At 40.9% G+C, this 23731-nt stretch overlaps 1 long non-coding RNA gene across 1 annotated transcript in view; it reads right to left on the bottom strand.

Annotated features, from left to right (window-relative positions):
• The window catches only part of LOC138825008 (uncharacterized), a 95557-nt gene extending 72139 nt beyond the window's left edge, over window positions 1-23418 (bottom strand). The window contains exons 1-2 of the long non-coding RNA XR_011371274.1: window positions 23353-23418; window positions 18430-18596 (exon numbers count right to left, since the gene is read on the bottom strand). This is a non-coding gene — a long non-coding RNA (uncharacterized lncRNA). The remainder of the gene's footprint in view (window positions 1-18429; window positions 18597-23352) is intronic.
• Window positions 23419-23731: the final 313 nt, after the last annotated feature.

Below are 23731 nucleotides of genomic sequence, written 5' to 3'. Positions count from 1 at the left end.
GCAAGGTATAACTTCAATGTTTCTGAATTTAGACAAGTTTGCTTTGTGGCCTAAAATGTGGTCTATTTTAGAAAACGTTCCATGTGCTGCTGAGAAGAACGTGTATTCTGATGCTGCTGGGTGAAATGTTCGGTAAATGTCTGTTAAGTCTAGTTGATCTATGCAGCTGTTTAGATCTGCGGTTTCTCTGTTGAGTTTTTGCCGAGTTGATCTATCTAGTGGGGAGAGTGGTGTGTTAAAATCCCCAACAATTAATGTCTTTGGATCTATATGGGATTTGAGGGAAAGTAGTGTTTCTTTGATAAATTTGGGTGCTCCATTGTTTGGCGAATAGATATTTAGAATTGTAATATCCTCCTGAAGGAGAGATCCTTTAATTAGTATGTAGCGACCTTCTTTATCTCTTCTCACGAATTTTAATTTGAAGTCTATTTTATCTGATATTAGGATTGCAACTCCCGCCTGTTTATGAGGGCCGTTTGCTTGGTAGATTTTGTTCCAGCCTTTAACATTGAAAATGTGTTTGTTTTTACGGGCAAGATGTGACTCCTGCAGGCAGCAGATAGAAGGGTCTTGTTTTTTAATCCAACTAGACAGTCTATGTCGCTTAATTGGAGAGTTCAGTCCGTTAACATTAAGAGATAGGACTGAGAGGTATTTGGGAGTTCCTGCCATGTTATCCACCTTCTTGGGGGCTGTGAAAACTGGGTTCTTCCTAAGGTTCTTGGATTCTCATTTTTGGTGCAGTTTCTTGGCCTTTGTTGGGGTCTTGTTGGTTTTCTATGTGTAGGACATCTTTAAGAATCTTTTGTAGGGCTGGTTTGGTGGAGATGTATTGTTTCAATTTTTCTTTGCTATGGAAGGTTTTTATTTGGCCTTCAGTTATGAAGGAGAGTTTAGCTGGGTACAGTGTTCTTGGTTGATAGTTGTTTGTTTTTAGGGCATGGCATACCTCATTCCAGGCTCTTCTTGCTTTGATTGTCTCTGCTGAGAAATCTGAGGTAATTCTAATTGGTTTCCCTTTATAGGTGATTACCCTTTTCTCCTTGACAGCTTTAAGGATCTTTTCCTTGGTCTGGGTTGATCCTGTGTGGATTATAATGTGACGGTGGGATGTCCTATTCTGGTCTGGTCTATTTCGGGTTCTAAAAGCTTCTTGTATCTGAATAGTCCTATCTTTTTGTATGTTTGGGAAGTTCTTTGCTAGGATCCTGTTAAACAAATTTCCTAGACCATTAACTTCTGTTTCTAGGTGCTCCTCTACACCCATTATCCTTAGATTGGGCCTTCTGATGGTGTCTTCCAGGTGTTGGATAGACCTATCATATTTCTTGGACTTGTCTTGGATGGTTGTATGTTCTTTCTCTGTAATATCTAGGCTGTCTTCAATCCCTGAGATTCGATCTTCTGCATGGTCTAACCTGCTGTCAAGACTCTCTACTTTGTTTTTTATCTCTTTTCCTTCTAATTGGTCAGCTTTGATGGCTTCAAGTTCTTTGTTGAAGCTCTGTTTTAGGTCTTGTATGAATTTCTTTACTTCCTTAATTTGGTGTTCAGTGTTTGCTCTCAAATCACTTAGTTGATTGGTTATGGTTTCTTTGGACTCCCATTCCTTCTGTTGGGTTCCATTCAGCATTCCCTTTGTGGTCTCCCTGACTTCCTTCAGCTCTTTGTTAATGGATTCCATGAATGCCTTTAGTGATCTTTGTGTATTCTCTACCTGGTCTCTCAATTCCTGAATTACTCTTTGATTAGCTTCCTCCCATCTGTGGGATTCCTGCAGTTCTCTTTGAGTGTTCTCTGCCTGCTCATGCCATTCCTCCCTTTCTCTTTGAGTATTCTCAAGTTGTTCACGCAAATCCTGTATCAGTTTTTGAGTAGCTTCCTCACGCTTGTGATATTCCTGTATAAACTTCTGGGATGTCTCCTCTCTCTCCCTATCACGCTCATACAGAGTCCTTTGTACATTGTCAAACTTCTCATTTATCATGTTTGCTATTAGTGTTTGTAGAGCTATTTGGGAACTCTCCTCTGGATTATTCTTTATCTGTTCTAATCCCTGATTATCAAGATTGGGAATTGAGATACCCGAATTTGCCATTTTTCTTGTGTTTTCCGGCTTACTCGGCCCATTTGAGATGAAGATTGCACCAGTTTTGTGCTAGAACACTATCTTAAGGCAACCATCAACCAAAGTTTGCGTTTGTACAGTCAATAGTCTACAGATACAATCTAGTTCAACAGATTCATCTATTCAACATCAAACAACTATATGTTAAAGGACTTCGAACCACAGAAAAGAATTTGGAAAACCAGAAATTATTAGGATTAAGGAGAGATGTGGGTAAAAAATAGGAATAGATTGGTGTGGGGAGGCACAGGGAGAGTTAACTATGTCCTAATCACAATGCAGGAAATGGGTTGGGTAGGATGCAAGTAGAGAGAGAGAGAAAAAGAAGAGACGGAAAGGGGAATGAAGAGAGACCAGAAAAAAAATAGAAACGTAAAAATTAATGTTATTATAGAGGTTAAAAGACCGTCTATTTAGAGAGGAATGTGAATATGTTCAGAGAAAGGGAGGGACATAGAGGAGATGTGAAAAACTTTAAGGAAGGGAAAGGGAGAAGAAAAGATCAGAAGTTCAGTAGAGCTAGACAAAAAACAAAAAGATAATTAAGAAAGAAAGAAAAAGAGAAAGAAGACAAGAAAAGAAAGGAAAACGCTCATTCACATATTCCTAAAATAAAAATTATAAGATGAGAAAAAAGAAGTTACTGGAAAACAATTATTTTTTCAGAAGAGGCAAAAATTAAAGATTAATAAAAGTTTTAGAAGGGAAAAGAATTTTTATATATATATATATATATATATATATATATATATAAGATAACAAAAAACAAAAAACAAGCAAAAAAAAGAAAAGAAGAAGAAGAAAAAAAAAGAAAAAAAAGTCTTTTGATTTTTTTTTTGGGGGGGGAGGAGTGGGAAGAATCCTGTATCTCTCTTTTGTCTGTAACCAGTCTCTTGTTGGAGTCTCTGGTCAGCTTGAGGTCCTGTGGCTTGATTGGTTTCTTAATTCGGTTGGTTGGAAGAGGCAGAATAATGCTCTGCTTTACCCAAGATTTTGAGATCCCCCTCCCAGGTTAGTTTTCTGGGAGGGTGATCTGCTTTGATAATCACAAAAGAGGGGGATGTGGTGATGAGGCTAGGTTCTGGGTAGAGTTGAGGCCTTTCAACAAACAGTAGCTTTTTCCTGGGGCTATTTTGTGATAAAGCTCACAGCGCCCAGCCTGGAGCCATTCTCAGGGTTTCTGTTTTTCAATTGATTGTTGAGACTGCTAGAGGGAGGGGCAGCCTCTGGCTCTGGTTACCCAGTGAGGCAAGGCACTCCAATGGCTGGCGCCTGAGCTGGGTGACTTTTCCCTCGATGGAGCTGAGTCTGGCAGGTCACTTCGCCGTTAAGTTCTTGTGACCTGCTAAATGACTCGTTTTATTCCAAGGCCTGAGCTGGAGCTAGCAGCTCCTCCGAGCTTTGTCGGTATCCAAGATGGAGATCACCGGTGCTGGGGGGGGAGGGGTGGCCTTCCTTCCTCTGCTCCCTGAGAAGGAGTGAGGACGTCGGGCTTGTACTCACGCCGAGTCTTGGATCCTGGTCGTCTCTGGTCTGCAAACAGCAGGATGAAGATGTCCGCTCCTTGTTGGTTCTTGTTGGTGTTGAGTAGAATCCGCTCGTCCGCTGCGTCTGGCTCCTTCGTCCCGGACTCTCTGTGTCTCAGGTATGACCCCGCTGAGGTGGTCGCCGCCGCGACCCTGCCGCCGCAGCGGCAGCTGATGTGTTTCCTTGGCTTCCCCTCTCTTGTCTAACTCTCTGTCCTGTGATGGCACACTTGGTGTGATTCTCTGGCTTATTCCTGTTCACTGGAACTCTAAAACTGCTTTCTATGCGAGAGCTTGTTCAGATTCCAGCTTCTCCTCCGCCATCTTCCCGGAACCCCTGGAATTAGTTTTTCATCATGCTTTATCTCTATTACACACATTTTCTACAATGCACAAATTGTATTTATTCTGAGGAATGTACTACTGATTTACTTATATGAATACAAAAAAGACTCATATCTATGCAAACACTCTCAAGAGTTTGTGCCCTATTTGTAAAGTCTTTGTAGCAGTTTTGATTAAACCCATCACACCCACAGCTAGCTCTGTTTTAGAGCCCCATGGGAACAGTGATCCTTCAGAACTAGAGAAGACAATGAGCCATTGTTCCTCCTTTCCGGCCAATACTGTGGCTCCAAAACTGCTATATATCCCTTTATGAGTAAGCAAAGAAAACAGGCTTCATAAATAATTTGATGTTTCAGCACTTTCTTCCACAACAAGCATGCAGGCTTCACACAAAAGACAGATTTACTAACTAACTCAAAGAGCTCGGCTAACTGAACAAGGAGCTTTTGATGCTGGAACTCAAATTGCACTAGTATAATAGGATCTGATTGGAGCTAACAGGAACCATTTAGTATTAGACAGGCAATTTGGCACCAAGGAACCAAATAGAATAGTGCACAGCTTGCCAGGGCCTCAGACTCTTCCCAGAGACCACCAAAGAATATCTCATCCCCCAATATTCAGAATCAATATCACCTTCCTGTGAAGACCTAAATATTTCTCATCTATTTTTGGTATGAACTCAAGCTAACCAATCCTTCTTCCATGTGCCCTCTTAACTCACTTATGAATCACCTACAGTAATTGAGCACTATGTCTACTACTGTGAGTACACAGAGCAGTTCTGTACTGGGCGCCATTAGGTACTCACTGAGTACTCACTCTGAAGTCCTCAATGCTCCAGGGTAACAAGGAAGCTGGACTTGTAGGCTCCAGGCACCACATCAACAAGTATGCACAAATGAGCACTAAAGGGCTGATGAGTTTGTCAGGCACCCTAATGCAGCAGCTGTGTGCATGCTATGCTCAGGCTTTAGTTCCCTAGTAAATCAAATGCCCAGAGGGGTGACTGGTCTGGAGCTTCTTGGAGATAAGTTTACCCCCAAGTGAGATAGGGTTCTCAGCCGTCAATCAGGATGCCGGGTTAGTATACCAACACACAAGAGACAAGGAACATTCAAGCCGAGCCCATACTCTCTGCAGCCAAGGGTGCCATCCAGTAAAGCCAGAGGCAGGTAGCAGAGGCTCTGACACAAAGCCAGATTGGAAGCACTATCTACCACATAGACAGACCTCCTTAGGACAAGCTTAGAGAAGGATTCTGTTTCTCACACTCTCTTCTCTTCCTCCTGCCTTCCTTGCCCAGATGAGGGAATCACAGCATCACCTTCTCAGCAAGACTTCCAAGTGGATCTCATAGACACAAAGCAAGACCATCAGGAAAGAAAACCATCCCAATTTCTCAGAGGAGGAAATGCAGGCTGAGGCCTGGACATGTTTAAAGGAGACACATCTGGTACCTGATGTTGTCCCTGCCTTCAATGCCAATATTCATTGCCCTGCACTGCACTGTAGAAGCTATAGGAGTCTTCTACAATTACAAGGAACATCTGGGATTCTGGCACATGACCTGAGCCACTCCTGCTTGACCTACAGCTTCATGTCTCCCCTATTCTCCATCCATCCATTCAAAGCAAGACCTGGGAACTGGGAGAGGTTAGCTCTGTCTTCTATTCTGCCTAGGCTTTAAGAGCTACTGAAATATCAAATCCCCCATGAGGGCTGGGTGCTTCATAGATAAAGTCACAAGAGAGCCAGGCCTCCAGAAAGGACATATCTAGGTGGGCCAGGGGTATGCATATCAGGAGCAATGCAGATCTCTCCTGAGACCTTCCTAGAGCTAGTTACTCACAGAAGACCAGGGACCTACACTTTGGGGTCACCCAATGCCTTTTAATGGTCCCTAAACACTTCCTTACAACTCTATACATCCACCATCTCATTTGCACTCCAAAACTCCACACGCAACCTCATTAAGAGTCAGTAATTGGTGAGAAATATTGATACTTCAAATTATTATTATTATTATTATATTATTATTATTATTATTCAAGTTATTAATACTATAACCAATCATAGGGTCCTAAAATAACTCTATTTTCTCTATATAAACTATACTATTAGTGCCATTAAAAAACAATTGCAAATAGACTTGTACTATATGTGGGCAAAAAAAGCAATTAAGTGAAACTCTTGAAAACTAAATGTATAACCAACAGCATATTATCAACATTTACATAATTCACATTAAAATAATGACATCCTAAAATATATTACTTTTTTTGAGGGGGGTCCCGTCGTGGGGCCTGAACTCTGGGCCTAGGCACTGTCCCTCAGCTCTTCAGCTCAAGGCTGGTGCTCTACCACTTGAGCCACAGCGCCACTTCTGGCTTTTTTCTTTTTGCTTATATGGTGCTGAGGAATCAAACCCATGGCCTCAGGCATGCAAGGCAAGTGCTCTACCACTGAGCCACCTTCCCAGCCCCAAAATATATTCATTTTAAGGGATAGACTTATCAATAAAATATTATATACCAGGCTGGGAAGATGGCTCAGTGGTAGAGCGCTTGCCTTGCAGGCCCTGGGTTAGATTCCTCAGGATCCCATAAGCAAAAATAAAAAAGCTGGAAGTGGTGCTGTGGCTCAAGTGGTAGAGCACAAGCTTTGAGCTGAAGAGCTGAGGGACAGTGCTCAGGCCCAGGTTCAGGCCCCTCGATGGGACCCCCCCAAATATATATATATATATTACATTCCTTTTAATACTCTGCTACAGTATCTCAGGGAAATAAAATGTAGGTCTATTCATCAACTAAATACACAATCCTTTCCCAGTAGCTTTTATTAATAAAGGAACTACAATTCAGTCATAAATAGGCAAATTATTACATGATTTGAGGATTAGGATGAAAAATTTGATACATAGCAAAGGTATATGATGCAGTAAAACCAGCTGGTTTATATTTTGGTCATGTGTGAACTGCCCATAGAGTAAAAGGAAGAACTTTTAGTGATGGAAGTTAAAATAAACTCTATTTTGGAACTTATTTTTCAAGAGGAAAAAGGGAAAGTATTTCAACAGAATTAAAGAGTACCAGACCCAATGAAAGGCTCCTTAAATCATGGAGGCTCTATGTTTGCTGTGTAGAAACCTCACGCCTACCATAACAAAGACCTGATACCTGCAAACTTTCCCATAATCCCTCTTCCTAGAAATGATTCAAGAATTCATAGTACTTTTCCAACTCTCTCTTTTCCAGCTCTCTCTTTCCCAACTCTCTGTCTTTCCCAGCTCTCTCTTTCCCAGCTCTCTCTCTTTTCCAGCTCTCTTTCCCAGCGATCTTTCTCAGTTCTCTTTCCCAGCTCTTTCCCAGGTCTTTCCCGGCCTTTCCCAGCCGCGTGGAGGGCCAAGATGGCCTGGTGCCAGCCAGAACAATGACTAAACCTACCCCTTACCTGAATACCAAGTGCGTGGTGCTCTTCTTACTCAGCTACCTCTTTTTAAAAATCTAACATAAATGGTGTCGTGACTCGGATAAAGGGCTTAAAGTCAGGATAGGTGGGATTCCTCTCTGTTTTTTTCCTCTTTTTTTCTTTTTTTGCTAGTTTTTCCCTTTTTGCTCTGAGGAATACCCACAGTTCTGATGGCCTTTTGCGAATTGGTCTGTCTGCTGTGGACACATCACACCGATACCATTGCTGGCCTTCACATCCACGTCCACACCACTTCTCTACTCTGGTGAGTGAAACTACTCTCTACAATTCTCAGTTGCTCAGTCTCTGTCCAGACATGGCACCATGCCAGAGAGCTCCTACAGCCTTTAGCTGAAAAAGGCCACTCACCTCTGAAGCCTAGGATGCTTGGTTTTGGGACTTGGCCTTTTTTCTCTAGAGGGCTCTTGGGGAAGTGGGGAAGCCACACATGGTGGGTTAAGGGTTTGGCCCGATCTGACCCTTCAACTTCCACCAAGCTTACTACTCCATCCATCTATTCTAAGGTATCTTGCTAACAAGTTGCTCTTTTTCAGGCCCTGGTAAGTGAGGCCCAACCATCTGATGTGCTTTGTTACCAAAGATGTCTACACACTGTTGTTAATGCTTGATAGGAAATGTACTCGGTATCTTGCCCACGTAATTGTAACCCCTCTGTACAGTATTTTCACAATTAAAAAAAATTCAGGTTTTGAGTTTTGCCTTTTTTGTTTTATGTTGTGTATTCTACTACTAACTACGTGGTTTTAAAATACTGGGCCTATCTGTGCTAAAATTTTCATCACATCTAACAAGTTTAGTCATTGCAGAATATTTGTTGGTCAATTCTTGATAAGGACCAGGTAAGCTCTATTCTCTATTCTATTTGATCTCCTTGTTGATTTATTGGAAATAATAAAGGGCCTTTGTGGCAAAGATTGCAGTTCAAAGGCAGCCTGGGCTGAAAAATCCCTAAGACTCCATCTCCCAACTAACCTGAAAAGAGCCAGGTTGGAAGCATGGCTCAAGACTCTTATCTCTAACCAGCCAAACACTGGAAATGGTACTTTAACTCAATGTGATAGAGCACTAGCCTTGAGTAGAAGTGCTCAGGGATAGTGCCCAGGCCTTGAGTTCAAACCTCCTTGAATACCAACTGGGACAACCATCCCAGCAACGAGCACCTAGACTCAGCCAGTCTGGGGAACAAGGGACCATGGATAGGTGTAAGAGGAGATGTTGTCAAACAGCTACTTTGTGCCTGCCCTTTCAAAATTAACCACAGTTGGGAGGTCAATAGAAGTAAGAAGCCTGCCCATCCAATGTCTATACCTGTCTACCTATTAACTGAACAGGAATTTATATTCTTGTCTTTGTCACTTGACTTATCCTCTACCTAGTTGCCAGATATCATAAGTAGCTAGAGACATTTCAACCAACATTTTCAGTCCTTCCTCTTGCCATTTATTTGCTCTCTAGTATTTTTTTCCAGCCCTTCAATGCCTCATGAGACCTCTCCAGAGTTCATCTAAGGACTCACACCACCAAGGGACAGCAGCTGCTCACTGCCTTCTCTGGGAGGGGACCAAATTTCAGACTTTTATCCCTAATGTCAATGCCCCTGTTCAGCAGGAAGTAGCCAGAGAGAATCCGTGCCCCATTTCATGATTATTAAAAGACTGGAATGTAAGGTCTGCTCCTGGATGGAGAGCAAAGTCTCCACTGAGTACCTGCATTACCTAGGTGCCTGGAACGCCTGGAAGAGGTCACATCTGCATCCACTGAGGTCACATCTGAATTTGATGTGGCCACACCTTTCTCCACCCATACCCCAGATAAGGCCTAACCCAGGCCCAGATGCTCTCTTTCCCAACTCTCTCTCTTTCCCAGCTCTCTCTTTCCCAGTTCTCTTTCCCAGCTCTTTCCCAACTCTTTCCCAGGCCTTTCCCAGGCCTTTCCCAGCCTTGTGGAAGGCCAAGGTGGCCTGGTGCCATCTTGAATAAACCTACCCCTTACATGAATACCAAAAAAAAAAGAATTCATAGTAGTTCTTAAAATCTAAAAACATATGGACAGGTTTCTCAGCAGAGGAAGCAGGAAAACCCAGACAGCCCTTCCAATATTCCCATGTGGTGTTTCAAAAATCACTAATGATGAAGGAAATGGTGGCCTTGAATTTCATGAAGGCCATTCAGTGGGCATGAGGGGTTTATTTAGATTCATTCTCTTAATTTGTGTACTTTTGGCATTATTGGCATCTGACTCAGTGTTTCATTCTTGATAATCAAGTGCTCTACCACTGTAGCCATGCCACATCCCTTTGTGTGATGCTTTATGCCAAGACCAGACATTCTGGGATCCTCTTACTTGCATGTCATGCCACACTTGGATGACAGATGCATGCCACCATCCTCAGCTTTTCAATTTTTCTCCCCATGCTATCCTGAAAGGTCAATGCTCCTGATTTTAGCCCTTCCCTGTAGCTGGGATGAAATTTTTATTAAAAACAAAATTAAGAGCCTAAATTTGGTTTTTAAAAAGTTCAATACATGTGTTACAATTTTCTCCCAAAACATAAAATCCTGTGCTTCTAACTTTAAAATACTTAGCCAGCTAAGGGGTATTATGCATTTTGAATGTCTAACAACCACCCCACATTAGGCTGGCTACACACATTCCCATCACATCTATGTTCATGATTTGCCCAATAGTGACTGCTCTGACCCTGCGCCCCTTCACTTTCTCACAGTCCATCTCTAAGCAACTCTCAATAAAATCTGCATGTCAAGTACCCCATTTCCCAAACCCTATCTGCATCATGACATATAGAATCCACCTCACCTGAGAACCTGAAATCGTTCTCACCAAATACCTGGCAAACTCATCTATGAAACCATGAGCCTGGTTTGGTCATTCACTTACATAACAACGTGACAGCTTCCTGGCTTTGTGGAGGGAAGCTACACTGAATCATTGTGAAATAGCAGTCAAAACCGTGAAATCAACAACAGATACATGCTTTGTATCTGGTGAAAGACTGTGCTCAGGGAAGACTCAAAACAGTCCCTCCAAACAGACAATTCAATGTGACAAGTGTAGTGACCATTGGATTCACAATCCTGTGTGCACATACTGAGTTGGAATCTCCTTCTCTACAGGCTTGATAGGCAAATAGTCACTACACCCCCTAATATGGTGACACCTTCTCTGAAACCATTTGAGGTCTGAGCGACATGGGAAGGATTGGACATGAATCAATGGAAGCCACTGCACAGCCCAAAGTTCCTCAGGGGTCTGGAAAGGGACCTCTCCTGATGGTGAAGGATATCAAGGCCTTTCTTTCAGGAGCCAAGGCAAGATAACCCTAACTTCCCTGCAGGTGCAGACACTTACTTTGAGATACTCTTGCTGAATGACACCACCACACAAGCGGAAGAGTGAGGTCTCCAGAGAACGCACTTAGGGAAGAACAGTTGCAAATCGCACCATAGGTTGGATCTGACAGGAGCCTGCTGTTCACTGGCACCAATGTGACAGGATAGCATCCCATTTTCCAGGCCATATGGTAGCACAGGAGGGGGCTCTGCCTTGGAATGCTCTGTCCCCCATACGTTATTGGTTCAACAGATGTGAAATCCACGAATAGAATTCCTCAGAACCTTCTTGAAGGCCCTTGGTACCTTTCTCATCCAATCGCTGCCTCCAACAGTGACTGGAAGTAGCCTCAGCTTCTGAAGGACCCCCCAGCTTCTGTCTGACTGGTGGCTTCCAGTCAAGCACACAGGCACTGGCCCTCTTCTTGAATTAGATGGGCCTCACTTGTCTCATCTGAGGGCAAGCCACAGAATTATGGCTTAAGTCTGAAGAAGGTCTAGTCACTGCCACCTTTGAGCTGCTGCAGTTATGAGCTGCCATGTGTTGAGGCCACCAGAGACCATGTATACACGACAGTCTCTGAGGACTCCACACACAGATGCCCAGTCATTCTAGCATTTCAGGTGCCCTGCCAAACACTTAAGGGAATGGCTACAGGAAAAGCAGACCAACTCAACAGAACCAGCTTAGACTAACTTGTGATATTTCAAGATCATGATGCTTCCTTTGCTCTAGACACAAGATAATTATGCCAAATGCAAAAACAGAGCAACTGCTATCCTGTCACAACTAAAAGTGTGGTGTTCCCACTATCTGTTTCACTGGTGCTGTCCTGGGACTGGTTGCTCTGCCACAAATTGGGTGTCTCATGCAGTCCCTGACATCTGCTCAGGAGGTGGGAAAATACAACCACCTACAAAAAAGGGAAACAAATCACACTACTTTGGCTGAATTTGAACCATGATCCCTCACATCTCAGCTTTCTGAGCAGCTAAGATTATAGCTATGAACCCCAGCTCACAAGAAAACACCGAGTGTTTATTCTTAATAGCGAAGTGTATGCCCTTAGAGCAAGGCATGCAGGCTGGTGGTGAGGGCCTGGCTTTGAATCCTGGCTTGTTTGATCTCATTGTTAGAATATGGTGGTAATGGGATTACCTTCCTTAGCTGGGTACTGAGGGGGAACTGTGGGAAACTTAACATATTAAGGACATTTGGGACAATGACCAATGTCAATGGTCAATAGACAATGGCCAATAGACAATGGCCAGGGCATGTGGCCATGATCAGTTTGAAGGGCAAACATTCTGCAAACAATTCTTATTGCAAACACATTGCCTTCAAAGCCATTGCATGATTTATTAAAAAGGGAGTAAGGGATGCAAGTCTGGTTCTGGAAACAGATGTAACCCAAATTGCTGCCAATTCCTCAGTGAGACCTGGGAACGCATGATCAATAGGCAGAAAGTGGACCACAATATGTGGGTATGGACAAAGTCTGTTGACATATCACATGCTGATTTACAGCATACAGACCTAAAAGTAGATCTTCAGACAAAGAGAAGAAAGTTAACTTTACAGAATTTCATACGAACACAGACAATTAGAGGTAATTTTAAGTCAGTAAGCAGGAAGAATTAAACCTTGTCAACAAATGTGAAGTAGCTCCAGTGATCAGAGGTTGCAAAGAGTAAGCAAGGCACAGGTGAGCTTCCTTAGACACACAAAGAGAGTCTCTGGGCATTGTCCTATAGAATTAACAGGGGAGAATAATCGCACTTCCTGCAAACCTTCACCTGAGTCTGGCAGCTGGGCATCAGGCCTTTGCCCTGACATGGAGAAAGGGGAGTCCCTCTTATTTCCCCCAGAGGGAATACATGCAGGCATATGCACACTCATGGCACGTAAGACTTCAGATGGGGTCATGAGAATCAATGCCTCCAACTAACTTGCCTACTTGGTTCCTACAGCTGTAGAGCTCCATCTTCCTCACACCAACATTTTGTCCTTGTGACTGCCCAGAGACAAGAAAGTTTCCAAACAACTGGAAAGGGTTGCCTTCCTGGAGGGCTCTGATTGGAGAAGAGGCTTGGTCATGAGGACTTCCCATTGGTGGGTTCCAGTGCTGATGTTCTGTGACCTTCCCAAAAATCTTACACCTTCCCTCCCCTACCTTTCAGAATGACAGCACAAAAGCCATTATAAACACCTGTCTCTACTTTACCCTAACCCACTTTCTTATTTCAAAGGGTAGGGGTTGGGGGCATAAGTTTGCATCAGGAAGCTAAGCTAACAAACAACAAAATAACTTGAGTTTAAAAAGATCTAAACCCCAGGAATACCTCCCTGAGAAGGAGGAGAAATGCTTTTATGGACTTCTTCAGAACTGTGGTATTCAAAATGGAATGCTACAGACAAACCAATGGGGTTAAGAAGTAAGATGTAGGCTGAGCATCTCTAATCTGAGGATCTTGTGTTGTGATGCTGTCTCAAGTGAGAAGATTCCACATTGGGCTTCCTGTGACTGTGGCCATCAAAATAGGAGCACGCTGCTATGGGCTCATGCCTGTAATGCTAGCTGAGATATAAGGATGTCTACAGTTCAGAGCCAGTGTAGGTAGAAAAGTCTCTGAGATTCTGATCCCCAATTAACCACAAAAATGTAGACATGGAGCTGTGTGTCAAGTAGTAGAGCACTAGCCTTGAGCAAAAAGCTCAAGGTAAGTGCTCAGTTCCTTAGATCAAGCCTCAGGTACAACACAAAACGAAATGAAAACAAAAAACATCAAGGCACACTAAAAGTATATAAAGTTATCTTCAGTCTAGGTATATAAGTAATGAATGCATTTTATGTTTAGAATTAATCCCAGCACGAAGTTACCTTATCACATATATGCAAATGTTCCAATATCTGAAATTCAAAATATCTCCTTTCTCAAGTATTTTGTAGGAAGGACAGTCAATCTGTTTTAAATTTTCTATTATTAAACCATTCTTTAAATTTTTCCACATTCTATATGTCATATAATTCTTAACATTACTTAAATAGAAATAAGCAAACATCTAACTGCAGACGACATGTGCCTATTGTGCTTTCCATGCTACCAAATTCCTTAATCCTTGTCCACAGTACTAAGAAATGGGTACTACTGAAGAAGAGATTAAAAACATTTCTCTATTTCAGGTGGTGTACAGTCTGAGTATTCAAAGGTAAGTCAGGATATGTCGTATTTCTTAAAGCTATACCCTTAAAAAGCAGACATCAGAATACAACACAGGAGGTACTTCCTAAGTACCCATTGGATGAGTAAGTGATGGGCACTCAAGACTGCTAGATTCTCTTTCCATAGAAGGGATTATTATGTTATATTAAAAGATAAGAAGTGAAGAACAGAACACATGGGAGAACTTTTGCAGCCATGCTCCTTTTTAACCTCATCTCCATATACAGTACTGAAGATCCCTTCAGATGTTAAAAGGGAAGGCAGAGGAAAAGAGAACAATCACCTGGAGATTACAGAGTTTCATCCAGTCAGGACTTAATCTGTTTTATGTCCCAAGTTCTATCTGGAGGCTGATGAATATCAGTCCCAGATGAATGTCAATCAAAATGTAGCTCTCAATTACAACTCCCCAAAGAACTTTCAAAATTATGCCAATTGTATTATTCTATACTCTGTAGAAACTAACCCAAATGTCACCTTTCCCAGGTCAGAAAGTATGTGCCCAATGGCCAAGTTCACCAAACTCCATGCTAGACAGGCCTTGTTAATATTGCTCTTAGAAACATGTACATCCTGAATTACCAGAAAGAAACAAGAAAAATGATTCAGAAACCAGCCTGTTGGCATAAACTGCATCACATCAACACCTAAGTAGTTTCTTTATGTGGCTCCATTCTCTGCCCTTCCCAGGGCTTTACCCAGGGACTCTGAGCTAAATTTTTAATATATACATACACATACATATGTATGTACTTATGCATATATGCATATATATGTATGTACATGCATTTAAACACATATATAAATACAAATACACACAAATTATCATAACAAATAACACTGACTGCCTCCCCATAAAAGAAGTAAGGTTTCCTGAAGCTGAATTCCAGGTCTAATAAACAGAACAAGAAAACTTCTAGATGTAAAGTGAAGGCTCTCAACCTGTAGAGATATTTTTCTATGAAACCAATCAAAATAAGAATCATACCCTTCCAGTCTTCAAAGACAGTTCTTTTTACAGGAATTATGCATAGAGATGCAAAACATAAAGTTGTCTTTTGTCTTAGCTCATGAAGGTAAACTCCCTCTAGAATAAACTACTGAGCCTAGATCATACATTGTATGTTGAAGAATTTAAATACTCAATGCATATTATTGAAATTAATTCATAGTCATGCCTAAGAAATTAATTTACCTCTGCCCTGTTTTCCTTATGTATAATGTACCATGAAATCAAAGAAATAATAGTACAAGTTAAAAAAAATACCTATTCCAATGTGGGCAATATGAAAAAAAAATTACTAAGGAAAATAGAGATACTCAAAAGTAACAATCAGTATGGAAATAAATCAATAGTCAAACTTGTGAGTAGCTGTCAATTGCTTAAAACATTACACCCAGACCTAAACCATTTTATCTTTTCAGAAGGTTCACCATCTCTATAGTAAAATAACCATTTACTCCAATATCCCCCAGCATTTTTTGGGGACATGAAGGTTAACAATACATTTTAGAGCTAATTGTCTCTCTGGAGCATTTTTCTCATCAGAGGACTTTTCCATTTTCTACTCAGCACAACCCGCTCTGTGCCCTGCTTGTCAAAGGCAGACTCCAATCCCACAGGCATGCCCATGCCTGGAAAGTCCATCACTAATCCCCAATGGCTGAGCTCACACTCAACACTCTCCATTTCATCTGCAGTTTCTATTGTAACCAAAGGAAAAAGCCAAAGAGCAAGACACAAACAGACCAGAACAGCAGCCACAGACAGTGCTGAAGTCTGAAATGGGACTTAATATTTATGAAAAAAAAACATTCCTTAGGTTGAATCAATAGCTCCAAGTTCCCAGCTGCACCTGGGCATGGGCAACCCCTCCTCCTACACAGCATGCCCTCTTCATTCATTGGTTCAGCATCTTGCATCATGGTTGAATCAGTCTTACCCAAGGAAAGGAAGAAAAGGAATGACATCTGCTCTGTTCTCTGCAATTTATCAGCTCTAGTTTTCTCATCCAAGAAACACATATGTCCAGTCCCTTCCTCACACACAGTCTTTGTTCTAGCACTGCAGAACTGCAATTCTGGGGGAAGAGAGAGTCATACAGTGTTATCTTAGCTCTTGCTTGTTTATGAAGTGTTCTAAACCCAAGGAAGAAACATTTAGATTGGAGACATGTAAAAAAAAGATTTCTGTTCTAACTAATTTGTTTCAAATTTTAAGGATACAGTGAATTTGGAAGCCTGCTAGCAGAGACATGGTTTTTTGCAGTTTGCTCTCTACCTTTTGAGTCCCCCTGTATCCTGGTTAGAAAGACCAGAGAATTCATATAATCCATTCTATCGCTTGTGTCAAAATAGCCCATTTTTTAATTAGTTTTTTTTTATTGTGAAAATACTGTACAGAGGGGTTACAATAACATGGACAAGATAATAAGTACATTTCTTATCAAGCATTGTAACCTCCTCCTCTGTTTAACCTTCCCATTCCTTCTCATCTTCCCCGCCCCCTCCACCAAATCCCCCTGCCCCCCCAACAAAGTTGTAAAGTTCGTTTTCGACAAAACACTTGTACATCTCATTGTTGCAATGGGTCCACCTGTATCCCTATTTAAACGATTTGTTTTTCCCCTTCCCCTCCACAAATTATACTGACATCAAATACAGTGAAAGCAGGGGTTATACTTTGGGGAAGGGACATACATAGCAACAAAGAAATAATCTTATAAATGTTAGAAACAATCGCATGAAAGAAAAAAAAAACATTTGAATATATATTTTAGGTTTCATTTCCCTAACATCACCTTATCTGACGTTTACTGCTTAACTCAGACATATACTAGATATTGCAAATAAGGGAAGCCATGGGACCTATTTTTCTCTGGGCCTGGATTACTTCACTTAATATAATTTTTTCCAAGCCTTTCCATTTCCTAACAAATGGGGGCAATGCCATTCTTTCTGATGGAGGCATAGAATTCCATTGTGTGTGTGTGTGTGTGTGTGTGTATATATACCACATTTTCTTGATCCATTCATCTACTGAGGGGCATCGGGCTTGGTTCCATATCTTAGCTATAGTAAATAATATTGCAATAAACATAGTCATGCTGGTAACTTTAGTGTGGTCTTGTTTGTATACATTTGGGTAAATGCCCAAAAGTGGGATTGCTGGGTCATAGGGGAGCTCTATGTGGAGTCTTTTGAGGAACCTCCATACTACTTGCCAAAGTGGTTGAACAAGTTTACATTCCCACCAACAATGCAGTAAGATTCCCTTCTGTCCACATCCCCTCCAGCATCTGTTGTTATTAGAGTTCGTGATTTTAGCCATTCTAACTGGAGTGAGGTGGTATCTAAGTGTTGCTTTGATTTGCATTTCTTTTATGGAGAGGAATGTTGAGCATTTCTTCATGTGTCTATTGGCCATCCTTCTTTCCTCTTCAGAGAAGTTTCTCTTTAAGTCTTTAGCCCACTTATTTCTTGTGCAGTTGTTTCTTTGATGATTTGTTGTTGGGGGATTTAATTTTTTGAGTTCCAAGTATATTTTAGATATGAGACCCTTGTCCATTGTATGGCTAGTTTATCTTCTCCCAATCCATGGGCTTAAAAATAGCCCATCTTGAAGGCCAAATCACCTTCAAGACTTTGCAGGGAAAAGGAATGATATCCCTTATCCATTCTCTTGTTGAGAGTTAACATAATGTGGCAAATTCCTCCCATCCTTAGCCTCATTTTCCTTAGTCCAGAATTTCTGTTTAGCAGACCACTGTTAGGCTCACTTCCAGCTTCATGAAAGATACTCTCCTTACAAGCCATCTAAGTCAATGTTAACACCTCCTTCTTTAGGACAATAGTCTAGATTATTGGGATTGGAATTCAAATTCAGGAACGCTATTTCCAAAATGGAACATCTGGTTTACTCACGCTCCTGAGACCTACACCAAGTATTAGCATTGAACCTTAGCTCAGTCCCCTGCAATAGCTGATCATATACCTCATCCTACCAATGGCTGGTCACTTTTGGTGGGAGGATCATTCAAGCCCAGGAGTTGAAGGACATCCTGGGTAACACACACAGGAAGATTCAGTCTCAAAGAAACAGGTGCAGAACTTCTCTAACAGAGGCTCTGCTTTTAATCCCAAGTACTAAAAAAACAATACTAACCTAATGCATAATAACTTTTTACTAATAATCAATCTCTTTTAATGCACAAATTATAAGTATTCTTTTTAAGCATCAAACTTTAATCTGCAAGTTTATAAAGATTCCAGATTACTGTAGAAGAAAGGCATGCTTAGGTTCCTCGCTCAGTGAAGTAAGCTTAGAAGTAGGAAGCAATTTCAAGTCATTTCTTACCTTAATACAAGGACATCAAAGACATGTTACTAACACTCATTAACTTTGCTATGCCTGTCATCCACCTTGAAAGCTTTTGTGTTGCTGCTGAAGATTTTCCACTATTCACTCATTTGCTTCAATGGGGACTTCTTTTCACATAACAGGATTATTTCCTCCATGCAGTCCTGGAAAGGTATGAAAACAGGAAGCTCCATTATTACTCGACCTCGCTGTTTTCTTTTTTTTTTGTGCTTGTATGAGAACTTGAACTCAGGGCCTGGGTACTATCCTCTAGTTTTTTTCTGTCAAGATTGGTGTTCAATCCCTTGAGCTAAGGCTATATTACCACAGTTTTGATGGCTAAATGGAGATAATTGTGTGCTTTCAAATTCAGTCTTCAGATAGCAGCCTTCTGAGTAGGATTAGAGAGGTGAGACTATAGTGCCCAGCCCCCAGAAGCATTTCTTCCTTAGAAGTGGTGCTGTGGTTGAAGAGGTAAAGCACCAGCCTCGAGAACACAAAGGGCCAGGGCCAGTGGCCAGGCTCTGAGTTCAAGCCCCACCACTGAGAAAAAAAACACTTAAATGAAATGAAACTATTATTTTAGATATGAGACCCTTGTCCATTGTATGGCTAGTGAAGATCTTCTCCCAATCCCTGGGCTTTCTATTGATTTTGCTAGCTATGTCCTTTGCCATGGAGAAACTCTGCAATTTCATGAAAGCATATTTGAACAAACTTTCTTTGATTTATTGTGTTTCTGGATATCTATTAAGAAAATTTTGGCATACACTAAGGAAACCCAGGGTTTCTCCTATTCTGTCCTGTAATGTTTTCAGGGTGTCTGCTTTGACTCTGAGGTCTTTGGTCCATTTGGAGTTGATTCTGGTGCTGGGTGATATATAAGGATTTAGCTTTAGTTTTCCACAAGTAGTTAACCAGCTTTGCCAGCACTATTTACTGAAGAGGTTGTCTTTCTTCAATTCTATTTTTGAGTTCCCTTATCGAAGATTAGATGGGTTCATTTCTGGGTTTTCAATTCTATTCCATTGGTCCTGAGGTCTGTTTTTGCGCCAGTAACCACCTGTTTTGATTACTATGGCTTTGTAGTAGAGTTTGAAATTTGGTACTGATATTCCTCCAACATTGTTTTTTCTGATAAGGATCATTTTTGTTGCTGCTTAGTGGATAGTGAAGTTAAATAATTACTTGAAATTTAATTATCTTATATTTATAAGGTTATACAAAGTGAAACCTCATTTTAAACTGAGAAATGCATTCTTGCTAAAGTAGCCATTGCATAATCATTTCTCTTCTACTGGAGTTATTGTTTGGCTTTTTATTTTTATTTTTGTTGTCCATGAAGCTTGAACTTTGGGCCTGGCCCCTGTACCTGTGCTTCTTTGAGCTCAAGGCTAGCTCTCTATCACTTGAGCCATAAGGCCACTTCCAGTTATTTTTGAGTAGCTTATTGAAGAGTCTCAAGAACCACTATCCTCAATTCTCAAGTTCCTGAGTAGTTAGTATTACAGGCATGAGCCAAGCCACTAGCACCTGCCTTGGGCTAACTTTCTAAATGAAATTGTGTAAGAAAAAAATTGTCTGTTAGTAAGGATCAGTAAAAAATTCCCTCTGACTTTGGAAACATTTTTTCTTGGTTTGTGTATTTTTCTTGCTGGTGGCAATCAAATTCAGAATTTCATGCAAACTACGCATACTATCACTAGCCATACCTGGAGTTATTCTGTGTTCTATTTATTTTAATTTTGGGGGCTGATTCTGGGACTTGAACTCTGGGTCTGGGCACTGTCCCTAAGCATTTTTGCTTAAGGTTACTACTATGCCACTAAAGCTACAGCTGTGTTTCCAACTTTTTGGTTGTTAATTGGAGATAAGACACATAGATTTTTCTCCCTTGGGTCAGCTTTGAACAGAGATTCTTAAACTTCAGCCTCTTGACTGGCTAGGATTATAGACTTGAGCCACTAGCATACACTTATGTCTTTAAAATATATCCATTAGTAACAATAATAAATGACTTATTATTACTACAGGATCACACCTACAATGCTACCTACTTGAGAGGCTGAGATCTGTAGATCATCGTGTAAATACATCATGGTTATACAATTCAAAGTTCATTAATTTTTGTATGTGCTGGCCCTAAGGATTGAGGGCTTCAATTCAAAGCTTGAGCACTATTTTTGAGCTATAGTACCACTTCCAGGTTTTTCATAGTAGTTTTTCAAAGTAGTTCTTAGGACTACTGGACTTTTCTGCCCAGGCTGGCTTTGAACTGCCATGTGTATCCTCCTGAGTAGGATTTAACCAGAAAAGCCACACTGAAGGTGTATACATGCTCAAATGGTAAATGCTAACCTTGGCTGGAAAAAGTTAAGAGGATTCAAGCCCCAGTATTGGCACATATACACTTATATGCATGCATGTGCATACACACACACACACACACAGACTCCTATACTCAGTTCCCCAGGATGAAAAAAAGGTAAAAATAACAAATTATAAGATGGATGATTATTTTAAGTAGCTTCAATAGTTACTAACATGGCTATATTGTGGCTTAGGTGGTAGAATGCTTTCCTCCCATACACCAGTTCAATTCCCCACGTTGTTCAAACCAAACCACACAAACAAAAACACACAAAGAAGCATATCATACAAAAGATATATAATACTATGTAACAAACATTAATCATTAAAAAATAACTGAAAAACAGCAAAATACAGCCATGTCAAAATCATGCATGGGGGGCTGAGAAGGTGGCTCAGTGGTAGAGTGCTTGTCTTGCATGCTTGAGGCCCTGGGTTCGATTCCCCAACATCACATAAGCAAAAAGAAAAAAGCCAGAAGTGGCGCTGTGGCTCAAGTGGCAGAGCACTAGCCTTGAGCTGAAGAGCTGAGGGACAGTGCCCAGGCCCAGAGTTTAGGCCCCATGACCGGACCTCCAAAAAAAAATCATTCATGGGAATACTCAATATCTAAAGAATGTATTGTTTTCTATCAAATCAATCTATAAATTGAATGGAATTTTATGAGAAGTCTTATCAGGACTTTTTATAGTTTCAGGCTGCATAGCTTAGAAAAAATGAGACCTGGAAAATGACATCTAGGAACTCTGATAGAAATAATACATCTAGAATAATACATGCACTATCTTCTTTGCTTCTAACTCAGGATGCATTCATCATCTTAAGGATGAGCATCTGTTCTATGGCAAAAATATATGCATTCTTTCCTGTAAGAAATTCACTAAAGGGGCTGTGAAGGTGGCTCAGTGTTAGAGTACTTGCCTTGCATGCATGAGGCCCTGGGTTCGATTCCTCAGCACCACATAAGAAAAAAGAAAAAAGCCAGAAGTGGCGCTGGGGCTCAAGTGGTAGAACACTAGCCTTGAGCTGAAGAGCTGAGGGACAGTGCCCAGGCCCAGAGTTCAGGCCCCATGACTGGACCCTCCCCCCCAAAAAAAGAAATACACTAAAGACTGAATCACCAAATAACCAAGAACTCAGATGGTATAACCCCAGAGTGATTAAGAGCAAAGATAAACACCTATATATATGGCTTTATGACAGGACTTGCTTTTATTATATAAATGCCACTGATGTCAAAGAGCTCTTTGCGCCTACTGTTAAGAGCACTCACACTCTGAGTGTGCCTCTGTCTTCCTGTTTATCTGCTTATCTGTTTGTTTGCTTGCTAACTCAATAAAGTATTGCCAAGTTTTCTTACCATGGTGACTACTCTGCAAATTTTTATTCTGTGACCAAGGACCCTAAGTCAAGAGTTTCTACTGATAGAGGGAAACTTCCCCAAACCTCACCTGGACCCAGTGACTGTTGTTCCTCAAAGTTATGAGGTGAGTTGCTGAGTGGTAGAGTGCTTGCCTTAAATGCAAGAGACTCGGTGTTTGGTCCCCGCTAACAGAGGAGGGGAAGGATTTGTAAAGATCAAAAGACACAAAGAATATGAAAGAACAATTTTGGGGACACACCATAACTCAAAATGAGGATTTGTTATACTAAAGCCTAGTAATCAAGACAATCTGGTATTACAGCTGAAGAAAAAGAATTACACAGGGTAGAGAATTGAGTACAAGCCCATGTAGAATCCTGAGATTTGACATTAGACTATTCAACAAATAGCTATTTGGATGAGCTATCTATTTATATGGAATAAGATACAAAATAGACCTTAACTTAAAGCCGTAGCAAACAATTCCTAAAAACAAAGAGGCAAAGGTAGAAAGCAACACTTAAAAGCTTTAAGAATGAAATAAGAGTACATTTTAAGAATGGAGATTTTCCCCAAGGAAATGAATACAAAGGTCGGAAAATATCAATAAGTTTACATTACAGCAACACCTTTGGTTGAGTAAGTAATATCAAGAAAAATATAAACATCCTCTCTTAAGGCTGAAGACATTTAAATAGTATGTATTCAACAAAGGAACATTTCAATCAAGAAGATGACAGATAGGATACATGATATTGAATAAAATATCTGAGCATGCAATTCACAAGAAAAGGCATATGTGATGTGGCAAGATTTATGAAAAATATTCTATCAGGAACAATAAAGAGATATCACACTTGTCAGACTAGGGAAAAGTTAAAAATATACTGGACAATACCAAATGATTGGATAAGGATTATATAAGAATATATGTGGATATTGATACCAACTTTATCATTATGCAAACTGCATATAGAGGAGTAAAAGTTATCAAACACCACTGACTAAAATTCATGAAGAAAATTTTCATACATAATATGAAGTACATCACAATTAATATGCACTGTCATAAGTATTTGTGATGATTTTTAGTACACTGGAAAATTTTTCAAGGAAGAAAAAAGGGGGTAAGAAGCCTTAATAAGGACCCTCATTTGTGAAATAACTTCAAGTACCCCACTACTTACTAGTTCGTAATGTTTTCTTTTTTGTTTTGCAATTCAGTTCCCACAGGGCAAGGGCAGGAGAGGAACAGCTTCCTTTGAATTGGGGTCATCTGCAAATGGTACCTGCATCTAGGACAACACAAATCATGAAGCTAGAGGTTTGCAAGATTAAGAAAAACAGGCTACTGGGCATGACCTGTTTGTGGAAGGGGAAGCACTGGATGGGGTGAGCAACAGTATCCCCTGCTCAGGGCTCATAATCCCAGTATATAGGCTATAGTTGGGAAGGGTGGTGGACATACTCCAAGCTCCAATGTGCCATCTCTTCTGCCCGCTAGAGCCCACCCTTAGTCCAACTGGCACCACATAGACACAATCATGTGTCCACATTCCATGAATG

Source organism: Dipodomys merriami, unplaced genomic scaffold (assembly GCF_024711535.1).
Source record: "Dipodomys merriami isolate MVZ:Mamm:240054 unplaced genomic scaffold, mDipMer1.0.p SCAF_1311, whole genome shotgun sequence".
Taxonomy (NCBI): domain Eukaryota; kingdom Metazoa; phylum Chordata; class Mammalia; order Rodentia; family Heteromyidae; genus Dipodomys; species Dipodomys merriami.
The sequence above is the reverse complement of the archived record's forward strand: the minus strand, read 5'-3'. Positions and strand labels throughout refer to the sequence as shown.